The sequence below is a fragment of the Ambystoma mexicanum genome, chromosome 3q (genome assembly GCF_040938575.1).
Source record: "Ambystoma mexicanum isolate Mex_15411 chromosome 3q, UKY_AmexF1_1, whole genome shotgun sequence".
Classification (NCBI taxonomy): domain Eukaryota; kingdom Metazoa; phylum Chordata; class Amphibia; order Caudata; family Ambystomatidae; genus Ambystoma; species Ambystoma mexicanum.
The window spans coordinates 507,623,875-507,641,465 of NC_090926.1; positions in this window are offsets into that span (position 1 = coordinate 507,623,875).

Sequence of the window (17,591 nt, forward strand, 5' to 3'; positions counted from 1 at the left end):
CAGAGGCAATACAGATTCTCTGTCTTCTCCAAGAAGAGAATCCACATCCAAGCCTGCATCAATGCAGCTTCTAACAACTTTTTAAAATCTGCAAGGGGCTGCCCAATCCTACTGCAGTCTCCACCTCTCCTGTCCCCTCCCAGGCCTTCTGCATGGCGCTGGCTTCTCATTTCACTACTAAAACCCAGGACATCCTGTCCTCACTTTCCTCTTCCTCTCTCACTACCTCTCTCAGGCCTCCTTTGGATGCCTCTATCACTCCTTTTCCTTTTTCCTCCTTCTCTCTCTTGACACCTGATGATGTTTCGAGACAAGTCCAATCTATGAATGTTTTGTCCAACCAGGTGCTCCCCTGCTCTTCCAGAACCATCAAGGACCACATTGACACCCTCGCTCCAGCATTGGCCGATTTCTGAAATCACTCTTCCACCACTAGATCTTTCCCATCTGTCCTCAAGCACTCCCTTGTGCACCCCCTCTTAAAAAAAACTTCTGTCGATCCTACCTGTCTGGAAAACTATTGCTGGATTTCTATCACTCCTTTCCTGGGCAAACTCCTGAAAAAGTTGGCCATTTACCAGCTTCCTCTCCACATTGAATCTGTTGATTTCCTCCACACCCATCAGTCTGGCTTCAGAGAAGCCAGAGGCAGGGACACTGCTCTCCTAAAAAACCGTGAAGGTCTGCTCTCTAATTGTGACTCTAGCTCTCCTTCTGTCCTCATCCTCCTTCACCTTTCTTCTGCTGTCGACACGGTCAATCACTCCACCCTGATCAATCAATTATTTGAGAGCCTGGACATCACGGATCAGGCTCTGACATGGCTGACCTCCTTTCTCTTGGACTGACTCGCCCAGGTTCAACATGGGTCCTCCCTCTCCACCACCACTCTCTTTTAAATGTGGTTTCTGCCACGGCTCTATCCTCTCACACTGGCTCTTCAATGTCTATCTGGCCCCTTTGACCCACCTGATCTCCTCCTTCTCCAACTTTCAGTGTTATGCAGATGACACTCAGCTCTCCTTCAGGCTTCCCTCAACCACCTATCCTGCTTTGTTCATTCCTGACTGTCTATACACAATTCAGGATTGGTTCTCCTCCAACGATCTCTGCCTTAATGCCAGTAAGATAGAGATACTTCTCATTGGGACTCCTGCTCTCTCTCCTGTCTGGACTAGTGCAACAACCTCTTCATCAATCTGCCTGATACTAATCCAGAACAGGACTGCAAGACTTACCCTTGGCCTCAAGCCCAGGGTCTGTATCTCTCCGGCCCTGGAATCTCTCCACTGGCTCCTGTTGGCTGCAAGGATCAAGTTCCAGACCATCTGCATTGTCCACAAGGCTTTCTGGGGCCGAGGGCCGCACTTCACCCAACTCTCTCTGCCTAGGTACTTTCCTTCTCAGGCCCTTCTCTTAGCCTGCTCCAACTCTCTATGGGTCATATGCTTTTCCAGACAGAGAGTCGGGGTAGGTCTTTCTCCTCTGCAGGTGCCTGTTTCTACAACAGCCTCCCTTCTCCTCTAAGACTTGAGCCGGATCACCTGAAGTTCCAGAAGCAGCCCAAGACCTTCTATTCTCATCTGCCTTCTCTCTCTCGCTCACCTGCTAACCTTCCTCTCTGATGTGCTTACTGGTTGCTTGGTACCCTCAGAGTCTCACTGGTTACCAGGCTCTTCTACGACCAGTCCTCCTTGTACTGCCACCTGGCCTACTGTGCACTTAGGGTTTGTAATCTGTAACCTCGAAAGCCCATCTGCCGACTTGCACTTACTCAGAGCTGTGGTGCCCTGGTTGCACTTATCCAGATCATTATTGGCCTGAATGGACTTCCCCCTACTAAATTGTTTGTCTTGTCTTTCCTCTACCTTCTCTCCCTTGTCTTGTGGCGCCTAGAAACATGTATGTACAGGTGTGTTATAAATGCAATATCATATAAAAACAGACTGATTTATGGCATGATCTAGTCTCTAAAAACACGAGCAGTAAATTGTTAGTTCAGACAGTGTTTACCACATAAGCAGAATAATACATTTTTAGTGGAAGTTCCTTTTGGCAAGAAAGTATTGGAATATAAGCTTATGTTGGCTTCCTTGACTGAATTAATCCTATATTTGCAAATTCCCCTTTGTATCAAATTTAGGCTTTTTATCTTGGGGCTGGCATATTAAATGAAATCATGGGATGTGCCTCCATCAGATTGATTTCCCTAGTGTCAAAATAAATTGAAACTAAAATACTATCTTAATTTGTCCTACGTTGGTTCAAATCCTACCTCGCCAACTGCCAGCAGTTTGTTCTGATGGACTCCTCTAGATTGCCAGTTCCACCCTCTCTCCAGTGATCTTCAATCTATACATGGAGCCACTGGGAGTCCTCCTAGCCACATACAACATCCACATCCGCCAATATGCCAATGACACATAGTTATACCTCATGATTGACTCCATCGAGGACATCCACGGGCTAAAAACCTGTCTCTTGCTGATCCATTCTTGGATTTTCAGTGTATAATTGAAGCTCAACCCCTCCAATATCAAATTCCTACTCCTCACCAACAACACTGAATACCCAGACCTACAGACCTGGTTATCACACACAAGCTGACCTCCTGTTCCAAGACCCTAGGGTTCCACGTCGATAAACACCTCTCCTTTAAGACACACATAGCTAAGCCTCCCTCCAGGCAGCTTTAAAATCCACCATTCAGGCACTGGCCCTATCCCACTTGGATGAGGGCAACACCCTCCTTGAAAGCCTCCCATCATTCTCCCTTAGTGCCCTGAGAAGTGTCCTACACGCAAATGCACACCTCATCAAGGGTCTTTGCAGGGGCCATGCACAAATCACCTTCAAGTCTTGCTGCATCATCTATAAGTCAGTTGTCCTCAAGTCACCTAGCTACCTCGCAGAGAAACTCTCCCAAGCATGGGTATTGACTTCTCAACAATGATACCACTAGGTATGTTGAAAAAAAGCCTAAAGGTTGCCGGTATGGCATGGTCTAGGGTGGAATCCCATAGCCTTAACTCTGGGATGGTCAATTTATTCTAAGAAATTCCCTGGTGCACAATTACATTTTCTGAGTCCTTGAGTATGTCATGTGCTCACATTATATCCACTTCTTGAAGATCTCTATATTTAATCTTCAATACCTGGACCTTACCTGTGGCATGCTTATTAAAGATGTGATCAACACGTGCAGGGTCCTATAACCCTGTTTTTAGTTTATTAATGGTTATACATTTCAAAGACTTTCAGAGGCAAGAACTTTACACATTATCAAATTGGGCCGGGAGGATAGGTCAGGGACAACACACTTGCCTTGGAAGCAAGACAACATGGATCAAAACAGGTTTGAAACCTCTGGGTATTAAGCATGTTAACAATAAACAATTATATTACATTACATTACCGGCCTTTGCACATAGCTCGAAATTATTCCAAAACTGAATGTTTACACACCAAACTTGTATTAAGGGAATCAATACAGAATGGGCCAAACTATCAACATTTGATCTGGGGTATGAATCTCCAATACAAAAACATTGTTTTCCTACTTTGATTCAATTCAGGTTAAGAAGGCATCTTTGTCTTGTAGTCTTCTCACTCAAAGAAGGTCTTTATTAAGTCAGAATTCATATATATGTGGATACTAGAGCCACCTCTAAGGACTTTTTGCCTTTTTGTCACTATTTTTGGGGGATAACTGACCTGTTTTTGGTGTCCAAAAAGACTTCTCCTGAAGTCAAACTGCCATTTCAAAATATTTTGCTTTAATTAGGGTATTCGGTATTGGGTCATGCATAAGAGTCCAGTCCCAGAAATGACCTTCAGTTGCCCCATTTTTGTCCCAGTGTTATTTTGTCATTCGACATCAGTTAAAGCAAGCAGGATGATGGCAGTAGTTATTTCACTTTGACTAAGGTTGCAAGCTATTTTACCACATTGGCAGGGCAATGTAATTGTTTTGGTTCCAATTGGGTAACAAATGAAATTTGTTAAGGCCTGTTCTTGTCCATTTTTTATTTAAGTAGTTCCTTTGCTGTGCAAACACCAACTTCACATAATTTATTAATGTATCAAAGTTTTACAGTATTGATGTTCAAGCAAGAAATATCCAGGGTTACACAAAAGACCCATTTATAAATAATGTTTTTAATAAAGTCCCAGTCTAATTGGAGTAACTTTTAAACCCAATGTTCCTCTCATTTGGAAGTGATGTCATTTTGGAAATTTCAAGATTACACAGTTGTTATTTTCTAAAACATTATGTTCCTCACATGTGGCATTTTTATCATTCTGTATTAACTTGTTATTTATACAGTGACTTACACCAAGGTGCTTTAAAAAACCAATTTACAGTACAAATTAATGAAAATAGTGGTACAATATAAAAGAATTAAAAACTATAATGATATCAAATACAATTAAGATTGAAGTAAGAAGTTTTTAAGGGCAGCTCAGAAAGTGGAGTAGGAGTGATTGCATCATAAAGAGAGTGGGAGAGCATTCCACTGAAGAGGAGCCAGTAGGGAAAAAGAGCAGAACCGTGAAGATGCACATGGGGGGGGGGGGGTACAGTTAGAAGAAAGTCAGATTGAGAGCGTAGAGCACAAGAGGGTACATAAAAAAGAGACAAGAGATGTAAGGTAGATATGATATGATATGATGTGATATGATATGGCATTTATAATGTGCCTATACACAAGTGTTTCAAGGCGCAATGAGGCAAGGGAGGGGAACAGAGGGAAGACAGAGAAAATGATCTTACTAGGCAAGGTGACATTGAGATTGCGCAAGTGCAGGGGAGGTGGGGAAGGGGGAAAGTGCAAGGCGGAAGAGGGAGAAGTGCAGTACATAGGATAAACAGTAAATAAATAGAAAAAATAAATAGGAACGAAACATAAGAGGTGCGGCCTGCTGGCGGCAGGCGCAAGGGTAAGTGCAGGCAACAGGTGTCAAGTGCTCCTAGGGGGTTGTATGGTTACAGAACCAGCCCCAGAGAGAAAGGGTTGCCAGGGGGGCAGTGCAGGTGTGCGACTGGTGGGGAGGGGACCTGGACCTGAGAACAGAGGGTCGTCAGATGACCAGTGCAGTTTCAGTTTAGGATAGGAGCAAGTCCATAAAGGCCCTTAAACACAATACAAAGGAAACTGAATTTCAGTTGAGGATAAAAAGATGACCAACAAAGAAAAGAGAAGTCAGAGGGCAGATAAACAATACAGGAGGCAAATAGAAGAATTGAAGACAGACTTTAAAGGAGCTAGGTTTGAGATGGTGTAGTGATACACAAAATTGCAACCTTGCCAATCAGGGCTTTAGATGACAGCATTAGCCGCTGAAAGCCAATAGTGTATTCAAAGTATGTGCTAAAAATGCTGACAGTAGTCTGTTGTAGCACTTCCATTATGCAGTAGTGAGCTACAAGGAATATGCAGGCCTAGTATGAGTGATAGGTCACATTATGCATTGTTGATAGACAGGCAGGGAGAGGGCCCTAGCTCTGTAGCTAATAGGTATTTTTGGAGTGTTTGGAACATTATGGCACCTATATAGCGCTTAGATAGCCAGTCTTAAGCGCTATAAACACTAAGCTATGAGTGCATGCCTTTTAGAGCTTGCAGATGGGGTTAATACATCCCTGCTTCCCTTAGAATATTCTGCCTCACTAACGGTAGCCCTGCATGGCCCCAAGCTAATCTCCTTTTCTCTGGGAAGGCACTGATAAGACATTCCTGAGCTTTGGCAGATGGGCTCCAGGGAGCCAGGGAGGGGCTCAGAAGAAGGAGCAGTGGAAATTAACAGAGTTGGGTTTTTTCCATGAGCCAGCCTATATTTTGCACAGGGAAAGTTCTGGAACTGTGCGTCACGGACGGGCAGCACGAGATTATAAAATACACATGCTCACATGACTCGGGTGGGAGATCGTCCTGTGGACTTGGTTCGTGCAAGATCAAGTGCCCGGAATTTTGGAACTCTGACGGCATCCCGACAGCGCTGTCCTCTGAGCGGGGCTTGTTACAGCTAGCTTATGAGGGCCAGGGTCTCCCAGTGCTGATTGAAGGGGCGTAAGACTGTGTTTCTCTATGTTTCTCTATGTTTATCTAAGTTCTATGTTTCTCTATATTTTGCATTTCTCTAAGTTTTGTGCTTTGTAATCTTCTCTAACTTGAATACCAAATGTATATGAAATTCACTGTTTAGAATAAATACTAAAACTTATTGAAGGTGTCATTTGTCACTAGCATGAGATCACTGCTCAGCACAATAGAACCTGTATTTTGGGCTGAATTGGGTATTTTTTGCTCTCAAAGGGCTGGCCCCCAGGAAGATTTTGCCCATATCAAGACAGATGGGGAGAGCAAAGGGAAGTACAGAACAGTAGAATAGGTATAACAATGTTAAGGAGTAAATTAAAAGTTTAGTGGCAACAAACATTTGAAAACGATCTAACTTTCTGAATGTTGAAAAGGTGGAAATGACAGGAAATGGATGTAGTAAAGATATGATAAGCAAAAGAGAGATTAGTTTCAAGATGAAGGCTGAGATTGTGTGCCATAATAGCATAATAGAGGAAGGCAGATGGAAGGGAGAAAATAAGGGAGTGGAATCATATTAGCTGGGAAAAAGAGAACTCACATTTTTGAAGGATTAAGGACAAGAAAGTGATCAGACATCCATGTCACTAAGTTATCAATTAGTATGTCATTTTACTCCCATTCAGGTGATTCAAACGATGCTTGTCTCATTGCAGCACCAAATGTGAGGAATATGAGTCAGATTTTTGCTTTTTATTCTCTGATACTTTTACACAAGTATAATATTTCCATGTCAAAATTTCAGCTTAGAAGAAATATAACACGGCAATAGAGACCCTCTTTTTTGTGAAGGGGGACCTGACTCAGGAGGGTTAGTAGAGGGTTAGTCCGACATAACTACAGACACAGCGCTCATTCACCAAACCTGTTAATCTCTAGCACATTACCCTTGCCACTCATGTGCTTCCTCAGTTCTACCATTATGTCATCAGTTATCCTAAGCGTATGGCCACACTCGATTCAAGACATTACAGCTTAGTGCTTTTAGGGCCAGCGCCTCCCCCTATGACACAGCTCCACTGGCACACATCCTGGATCTGGCACAATAATGTTTTTACTATAACATCCACAAACGATGTGGATGGGCGCAGATGCAACACTGATCTCGAGCTCGATACAGCTCCACAGCTTAGCTACCAGGTCACACAGATGCAAGATCCTTGCACGGCCACCCCATAGATCATTTTTCACTAAGAGATCGTAATAAGCTCATTGACTTTTCCCGCCGTGAACTCCCTTAGATTTTATAAAATGGATACCGAGCATAACGAAGGGGCAATCCCCACATTATACAATTGATGAAAATCAAAATTTCTCTCTTGCAACAGTAGACGGTCAGCACAAACGACATGCCTGATTTTGCTTTTAAGTTACTTTCGTTAGTTTTAAATTACTTTCCTTAGCTCTAATTTCAGCTCCAACATGCCGCGCATCCAACAAGCAACAGCGCCACTTTACCACAAGTCGGTTCCTCCAGGCACCTAGTTTGATTCGGATGTATCACGTAACCTTGCTCAAGTAATTAGTTTCACTAACTTCTCTCTCACAGTCATCATAGAGTATCTAGTGGCCCACTAATGACCTTATAAGTACTGCTGCCACCACTAGGCAATCTAATTTTTAACACTGAACCCCTTTTTTCAGGCAATCAATATGTAGACGCTATGGTACTTTGAGACCTCCCTACCAGTACCAGTACAGCAAAGCAACAAAGCCTGCAACAATATAGATGCTCTCCACCTTGAGACGCTACCATAATTTCCCAAGGTAGGTTGTATGCCCATTTTACCGGCACTCCAACAAGCACACTTAGTAATAACCCTGGACTAAAAGCCAGCCTCTTTCCTAGAAACAAGCTACTGCTGCATCTTAGTTCTTAGACTCATGCATGTGCTGATGACAGCGCGTGATCAACATTTTTCATTTCAAGTCACCACCTTACTAATCAAGGTAGATCTCCAACAGCAGCGTTCCCTTTAGCTCTTATCGGTCAAGACCTAGATCAATTCTTTTAATAGACTTCATTTCATTACCCCTTCTAGGTATACTATAATACCATCACATCATTACCAGTGTCCTGACGACAGTTCGGTACCTTCAGATAATCTTCCTCTAGAACGCAACATCTGTGGGTCTTCACCCTGTTCCGAACCAGAAACACCCATTGTTTTGTGTCAACAATGATTTTGTACCACTACCTTTAGAGTACTACATGAAATTGCACTAAATATTGCTACTAACCCACACATATGTGTTCTCACTTGTGTTTTCCATTACTTGTACCATGTAGGTTTTTTGCCTTTCTTTTAAATGTTTGTCTAGTCATTAATTAAACTTTGCTTTATGGCACACCTACTTCTGTGATCTTTGGGCTAGCACATGTTTAATCTAGCTTCGCTGTAGTTCAAGTGCACCTGCCGTGCACTTGAACAGGGGTAGCCGCTGAAAGTTTCAGCCTAGCCAGTACAGAAGCTAGGATATATGCATCGCTGACATGCAACGTTTCGGTGCAACCGTAGATACATTCGTCCACTATGCATCATAAACAAATATCCCCAAAATATTGTTTTACATTCAGCTGATTGAGTTGTTCACTTTGAACAGTTAAAAACAGTAAGTTGCTATGAAATTTTGTTGTAGCCTGTGATGTCCTGATACCTGGTTTGCATGAGTGTATGATGTCATGTTGAGAATGTTATGTTTTGGTTGGAATATTTGTATTGGAAGAATGTTCCAGCTCTGACAGTTAGTCAGAACGAGCCTGGGTGGTGGGTGCCATTGGGTACTCTCTGGGGCTCTGCCCCTTACCTGTTCTTCCTTTTTGTAACATCTTAATAAATGGAACTGAAGGAAATGTGCCTGATATGATATGGCATTTGCTGCTGTCCCCTGGGATCCCTACAATATAACAGTGGCGACAATCTGGAGATCTACAGTGGACCCAAGGAGCAAAGTAAGATACCTACAGAGAACACAGTTAATAATATACCTGCTGTGGAGGTGCAGGCAGAAGTTTGTCGCACACTACCCCTGAGAGATGTCAAACCTACCACCAAGGGCAAAGCAAGGGGTCCCTGGTAGGATCCTAAAATTACTTTACAACCCCAGACAACCCAGGGCAGAGAAACAGGGGATTCAGAGGACCCTGAAATAACATATACAGCCCCAGATCACCCAGGGCGTATAAACTGTGCCCAAGGTAAGGAGTAGGTACCATCCTGGCAGAGGAGACCCGGGGTACCTGGAAAGTGTGATTGGACAGATTGGGAATGGCCAGTAGCCAGTATTTCGGGCAAAGTAGTAGTTCCCTAAGTGGCTGCAAGTGTCCTGTTACAGCACCTGGCACCTCTGATCATATCAAAAAAGGGCACACCATAGATGCCAGTGAGTAACAGAACTTGAACTTGCGCTTAGAGGCAAAGGTGTGGCTGTGACCGACACTGGTCAGTGTGTGTCTTGGTACTGATTGGGTAGATCAGATTTAATCTTTGTGCCGAGGTGTTGTGAAGCCAGAACCGCGCTACTAGAGACGTTTGAATAAGAAAAAAACAGCACACGAAACTGAATGGTGGCGGTCTGTATCTGAATGGATGCTGTGTCGGTTGAATCCAGGAGCTCTGTTCCCCTCCGCTGCCAACTCAGTAATGGTGACATCCTGACTCGGCCGATGGGGCATGGTGAAGAGAAGAAGGCTTGCATGGAGATTCTAGCGAGGTTTAGCAACTGCCGAGCTGCATGACTCATCGAGGAAAAACAATGGATTAGCATATGTGTGGTGTGCTATTTCTTATATATTCCATATCGCTGTTGTTCAGTATGCATGAAATGAGTGCGTTTATTTTTGTTGAACATGAACGGCGGCTGCATCTGAATTACCCACGCTGGTATCTATGGAATTCCAGGCTGTTATTTGATGTGCTGTTAGTGCGCGTTTAGAGAGTGGCTTCACTTTTGTAATGTAATGCGTGTGCACTATGTTCAGCATTTTAAGAGTAGGAGCCAAGTTGAATGGTGTATACTTTAGTTGTAAGGTATGTTATCTTAAATGATGTGTTACTAGTGTGTGCTAGAGTGTTTACGTTTTAACATGTTTTGACTCTAACATTGTAAAGGTGCTGATTTTACCTGTTTGGAGTCTAACATTGTAAAGGTGCAGGATAAGGGAACTGGGTCCCTGGGGGAAGTTCTGCCAGGATTAACAGTTTGAAGTTGTTCCTCTTATATAACTACCTGTATGTATCTAATGTGACAAAACATGTTTAGTGCATTTTTTTATTACATTACTACAGTGCAATATAGTGTAAGCTATATGCCAACAGTTATAAATACTAGTAACATGTGCTTAGCACAAAATAATTGTAGTTGATGTCTTCAAGAGCGATACATTTGACATTTCAGTCTTAACAGCCTACACTTGTTTCGACACATCATCTTTATCAAGGCTACCAATTAATGCAAATGATACCACAAACGAAATAAATAATATGCACATGAATTAGTAATTAAATAATAAGAAAATCAGAGAGAGGATCGGTATGCAGGTAGGTTAACCGAAGGAACGTAGAAAAATGTAAATCCTTGTTATGGTAACTCATACCATTATTATGATAAAATATTTTACAAATAATACATTCTTTGTGGTTAAAGTGCTGTGGTCATTGTACTAATAATCGTGTAACATACTAATTGTTACTTGAAGGGCACATGTGAAACACCCAAATGCAGGTACATGCAAGGATATAATTTAAACATAAGGGTTCTTGTTGCCCATCATGGTGACTTTACTTCCTCCAAGGAAGTGATGAGGGTATCTTAGAAACAATTGGATAGGTAAGTGTTACCAAACTAAGGTCGAGTGCGTATAAAAAAGCGAGGTAGCTGAAGTAGCCCACAAACCTGAACAAACTCAACCTGAAATGAAGGTGTATTGATCTTTATTACACGATCAACTCATGAATTGTCATACTGCCGAAGTACCATTTTAGGTAATAACAGTATCCAGCGAGACCTGGAAACTTACGTTTTAAATGATCGTACCCCTTACTGTGGGTGGGTCCAGTATGCCACACTTTGGTGTGAGCTTGGAAGGCTGTTGTAACAATTGGTATTCATATTTAATTATGATCTAGTGTCTTAGTAGCACTGACTGGTCCTTAGTTAATATCAGCATGCGCTTACCTGATGAAGGCGTACACTAATGTGTGTAGACAAACGTCCCTTCACAAAAATATATATTCACCCTGTTGACAGGCTCCACTGATTGGAATGCGAGTAGATCTCCTGAAATATATATTATTGTATCCCCATGAGCAACATTCTAGTCCCTTAAAGAATGTAATATTTAGACAAATTGATTATATGGAGCAAAACATAACCTGCTAAGAATCAGGAGGCAGATGATCGGTCAGGAATCATCTGTGGAGGGATCCGTGTTCCATAAAACGCATGCGCCATGCTGCAGCAGTATTTATTATGTCCGGACGTAAGCATCGCCGGCAACTAGACTGTTACATCGTGTAAACTGAACTGTGCAACGAAATATGTATGCGGAACCAATGTTGTGCGATATTTGCACAGTATATTATTCACCCCTTTGGGTGCTTGACACTAATTCGAGTAATGAAAGAGCAAAGGTAGTCCTTAATCTCATAGCATGTTTTATCCTGCATTCCCGAGGCTTCAAATATGCTAATGTACAGGTCCTAAACACCTGAAAACAAATTGGTCACTAACTAACCATCTGGTTTCCGAATATCCACAGAAATATGAAACCTCACAGTATTATCCAACACCAGTAGTCCATATATGCTGCCCAAATGACAAACAAAAAATAATACATCTTAGTGCACTGTAAAATTACATAATAGTCCTATCCTAAGAAAGCATGCAGTTTGTGCTCTGAGTTTAGACCTTCAGTTGTGCAGCGTAATAAGCAAATGCAGTTAGATTCTAAACATCTTAAAAGACGTATCACATCCCCTCTGCGTTTGCACAATCTAGCTTGGTTCCATCCTATGAATCTGTAAGTTATAATAATTTTCGGTTTCTTTACTAGTCTTGTGTTATGCCTAGAGGAATGAGTTGGGAGTTCTAGCGGGCTGTCAATGGTGTCATGTGGTGGCAGCATTGCCAAGAGTGTAAGTGACTGATTTGCTTGTGTTTACCTTTTGAGGCATTGTAGGTTTAAGTAGTTCCATAGTACATGGGGCCTCATTATGACCCAGGCGGTAAGGGGTTAACAGCGCCGTAAAAAGTGGTGGCGCCGTTAACCCCTTACTGCCTCATTACGCGGTCCCTTTGCGGGTCCCCACCTTAAAACCAGCCGTTAAGGAAGGAACCCGCAATGGGACTTTTGAGGTAATTACGGTACCACAATTTGCAGTACTGTAATTACCGCCTTCCCCATTCCCATTTTGCCCTATGGGGGCAAAAATGGGAATGGGGAAGGGCCAATGGTGAATGGGGAATTACCGCCCTGCCAACCTTGGAAAGGGGCAGTAATTCCGCCATCCACCATGGCACAATCGGTAAAATACCGGCGTCAACTATGGCGCTAATGGTTAACGCCTGGGTCGTAATGACCCCCATGGACTTTTAAGACTTTGCAATTGTTAGATAAATGGTGTTGTGTACTTCTAAAACTTTACTTTTGCATTGTAGAGCCATTGAATTGCATTTCCATGCTATACTTGCTGGCTGCACATGGTTGTAGGTCGTTCCGCACTGCAGTTGTGTGAACGTTCATGGCCTTTCTGGTGCATGTCTAATGACCGGTCAAGAGTGTTTGTGCTCATTAGTAGTATAGAGCTGGGTTGGGACTCCTCCCACACTCATACACTCATAAGAGAATTTATGTGTATCCTGTGCTGACAAGTCTACATTTACACTTGGAAATGTTCAGGAGTCAGTCTATGCAGGAAAGTGTATCCTCTTCCACCATGCAGGCTCACCTGTAGTGTGGTTGAGCTGTCCTGCAATGGTATACAAGGCCCAATTTTTTACGTGTACATAGTAATGCATAAGACTAGCAGTACTAGAACATCGTTTTGTGAGCATTAGTTTTAGGAACATTATGTGGTTAAAACACTTACTGTTTAATGGCTCTGGGCCCTGTGTATAACATTTCATACTACATTCTAGTCATGGTCTCCCCTTATTGTACTTTTCCTTGCAGCACTGTCTGTTGAGTTTAAGGCCTTTACTCGCAACATTGAAAGTAAGTGGGTTCCTTTCCCTTGGAAGGAACACTGGCAGTCTTATGCATGATTAGTACGGTTTGAGAGCTGGTTTTAGCATACAGTGTGTCCACACATTAATTGGGATATATGTTTGGTTAGTATTGTCATTTGATTGGATTGTGGGATGCCTGGCCAGCGGTTCAGTATCCCAAGATGTAGTGTAATGTTTCCTGAGAGTATCTTAGTGTGGTGGCATCTCCTGATATGTGATGAAGCGTGTGGGTGATTTTCATTATATGTTCTCCCTGACAGTGGTCTGTGTTCGTCTCTGTTTTAGGTTGCCCTCCTGGTTGCTCTTTGTTAGCATTTTTCTGGTGGGGTCCAGTGTCATGATATGTTGTTTAGTATCTACCTCTGATGTTTGGCTTCATACTCAGGGGTGGCAGTCCTGTGTCCTCGGGCTGGTAGACACAAGTAGAATGAGTTATGTTCTCTATCTTTTGGTGGTTTAGAGTCATAGGGCCTCATTACGACCCTGGCGTTATGGGTTTAACGACGCCGGTAGAGCTGCCGGCGCCGTTAAACCCATACCACCCTATTACGAGGTCCCCTTGCGGGACCCGCTCTCGACGTCTGGTCAGACCAGACGTCCTTTGCGGGTCCCGCGAGGGGAATAGCATGTTAACAACAGGCCCGTCATTAATGGGCCCATTGTTAACATGCTCCTCATTCCCATTGAGCCCTATGGGGGCTCAAATGGGAATGGGGATGGTCCGGGTCCAGGTTCTCTGAATGGGGAAATACCGGGCCCTCCAAAGCCAGAATGACATGGTATTTCCCCATTCAGGGACCACGGACCCGGACCCGAGTTTGGAGGCAGCCATGCCCTTGTTAAGGTCATGGCTTCCTCCAAACTCGTAATGAGGCGCATAGTGTTTGTAGCCACAATGGTTGTGGCTGGCCTGTGCTTGGTCATGACAGGACCAAGGCCCAGAGGTGGCAGCAGACAGTGTTTTACATTGGAAGAGTGTCCCAGCTCTGACAGCTCTGACAGTCAGACCCAGTCTGGGTGGTGGGTGCCAGTGGGTCCCCAAGGGGTTCTGTCCCTTACCTATGCTTCCTTTCTGTAATATATTAATACATGGAACTGAAGGAAATGTACCTGCTGTCCCCTGGAATTCGTAACTTTTAACACATGTCTATACAAAATATTCATGAAAATGTGATCCATTAGGTACAATTTTAATATTGCAATTACTTCCCTTCCCATGTCACAGGTTCACAAAATATTAGTGATGTTTCCATTTTCTGGCCTGGATACAGACCATATATTCTTAGTCCCTTTGAAACTTAGAACTTAGCCATTTATGACCCCTGCGAGTCTTGGTTTTCTTAGCAGAAATAATTTGAAGCTCAGTTACTCAGAGACATTTGTTGAACCAACTCCCTTTCTGATTACAAATTGCACAGATGTGAGACCCCAGATTTCTGCAGGTGTGATTATCATCCTCAGTTTGATGAGAATGTCTGATTACTTTGAGGTAAGGCCACTGTGAGCCAGCTTGTCAGAATACATTCCTTGTATGTTTAGGCAATTGTGCTTAGACCCAGTGGCAAATGGAGTTCGTAACGAGTAGCATTTTCTTCCTGCAGGGCCTGTTCCCAATACAAATAGTATATTTGGTGCATGTTGTGAATCCTGGTAATCCAGGTAGTGTTATAAAGTTTATAGCCCAGCCTCAATGACTGGGTTTCATGCCCTTGGGCAAACAATCCCCCTGTGACTGGGGTAGGGTTCAGGGAAAATGCAATTTTCCTTTCTATTCATTTATGTATTTATTACATGTATTATACACCCAGACCCTGAGGTATCACAGCGTAGTTACAGACAGTTTGGTTATTAAACAATTGGAATGAAATAAAAGCAAATTACATTATTATCAAACAATTATACAAAAAGACAACATGCTAGCATATATACATGCTGAGTGCGAAGAGTACTGGTGTTTTAGGGTAGGTGGTGGGTGGAGGTTAGTTAAATAGCCAGAATTTTAGTGATTTTTGAAGCATTGAAAGGACTCTTCTTTTGTGATGCTTATCGGTATTTCCCATGTTGCTGTTTCATTAAAAAATGTAGCATTTACTATCATGTTCTTGTACACATTTTAATATTCTAATTGGTTGTTCAAATGGGGCCTCATTATGAGACATTTGCTCCTGTCAAAGTATTGCTGTATTCATCCATGTAACTGAAATGAACAATTTGTTGGCCTTGTCTTTTGCTATGGCCAAATGCAATTTTATTGTGGATTGCCTGCTTAATTCACACTATTTCCTTGCCTGTGTTTCTTTCAAGTGTTGTGTGCAGGACACAGTCAATGTATTCATTGTTAAATGTAGAGTTCTCTGTTCCTTTTGCATATATGTCCCTACAATACATAGTTGTAAACCATGGTTTCGGTCAGTGGCATACATATTATACTCTTTATGTCGCTCCATAGTTTTGTCCATATTGCCAGTTGTCCCCAGTTGGGCCAGCCATCTCAACTTTATGACAACATTTCTAATGCGTAATATTGACCAATAACAAAAATCCTATGTTACCAAAAAGCGCAGTGATTTTAAGGCATACCTCTGTATTTCTGAATTGATGCTGATGGGGAATAGGCAATCAGGATAAATATAGTAACTTGTCTCTTTCAGCTGTGATGTATTCCTTTATTCATGCTCAACTCCTGAATAATGACCATGCATGAAATATGAGGACAGAACATGTTGGTTTTATTTTAGAAACGTATTACTCCACCAAATGCCAATGTTTAGATTTATCCCCATCAGGACCTTTTATGTATTTTACATTTTCTGTAGGGAAACACAGTGTGATTTGTAACACTAAATCTGATTAATATAATTCTTTCTACTGTGCTTGAAGATTTGTAAATACTACCTGCTTCAGTACAGACATTGTGTTGACATCTAATTATTAAACCTGTAAGGAATCACATTTCCAGTTTCTGAGTTACATATATAAAAATGGGAGTATTTATTATAATGTTCACGCCCCGCTGCTAGAGCGGACATGGCGATTTATGGGGCACCAGTTTGACCCGCGCAAAGCGAGGGCCTCAGCTGAGGCTGCGGGCTGTTAAACACTGTGTCTGCCCTGACGGCGGGGCGTGAAAGTTACTCACAACCTGGGATTGCCCAGGGTGCGTATCATTTTTTTTTTATTCCGATGGGAGATGTGTGCAGCACGAGCAAATCTCCTGTTGGAATGAAAAGAAAAGTGTAAAAAAAAGTCTGCCATAAACATAGAAAAGGGACTTGCGGCTGCTTTTGAAAGCGTCCCAGAAGAATTGTGAAGCTAGAGTTTATAGATTTTATCTGCCATTCGGTTGAAGACGGATGTTGCTGAATGTGATCATTCTATCCGGTTTTAGGATTGGAAAACAATATGAGAGTGTACGGTGGTCTGGTAATAGCTTTTTACAACGTTACTAAACTAGCCACATAAATAATGTGCAAGTTTAAGCAAAGAAAGCAGACTCTTACCAAGCAAGAGACACCACCTGGCTCTTCATAGAAAGTGGTGCAAGACATCAACAAAAATAAAATAATGCTTTGCCTTTCCATCAACAATAGTGAGAAACAAGTTTAGTGTTTCATGCATTCAAGCTTCAAGCAATGTTTCTGCCTGCAACGTGCTTTGTAAACGTCAACACTTCAGCACAACTTATTCTTAAGGGAAGTTTTGAATGTGCCTAACAGTCGGATAGTTGGTAAATAACACCTAGAAAAGCTGTTCAAGAGCATGTGAATTCTGGTTGACAGCTTAGTAGTGAAAGTAAAGTGCAAAATGTGAAGTTAATAGATGATCAGAAATGCAAAATAGTAAACGAGCATCAGCAAACAGATTTACCTTTAAAACAGGTAGACAACAATCCTTACAAAGTTCAGGCAATAGAAGCTGTGGTCATCCAGCTTTAAAATGTCTTTTCCTCATAACCACTAGCCCTGATGGATACTAAGGAACATGTTATCAACCCACATAGTTCCATATGTGTACCACATGGACGGCAATAGCAGGAACCTCCCTATGTATTACAAGTGAGGATCACAATGTGTAAAGTTATTCCTGGTGATACACAGATTCATAAAATCTGCCCCAACAATGTGTCTACCTCCTCCTGAAGGACCCTTACATAGCGAAAGAAATGCATTTTAAGACTGCAATACAACCCCCTAGAAGAATGATTCAGTATTTGCATGTGTAAAATATGAGTTGTGGTAGAAAGGTACATTTTTACACGGT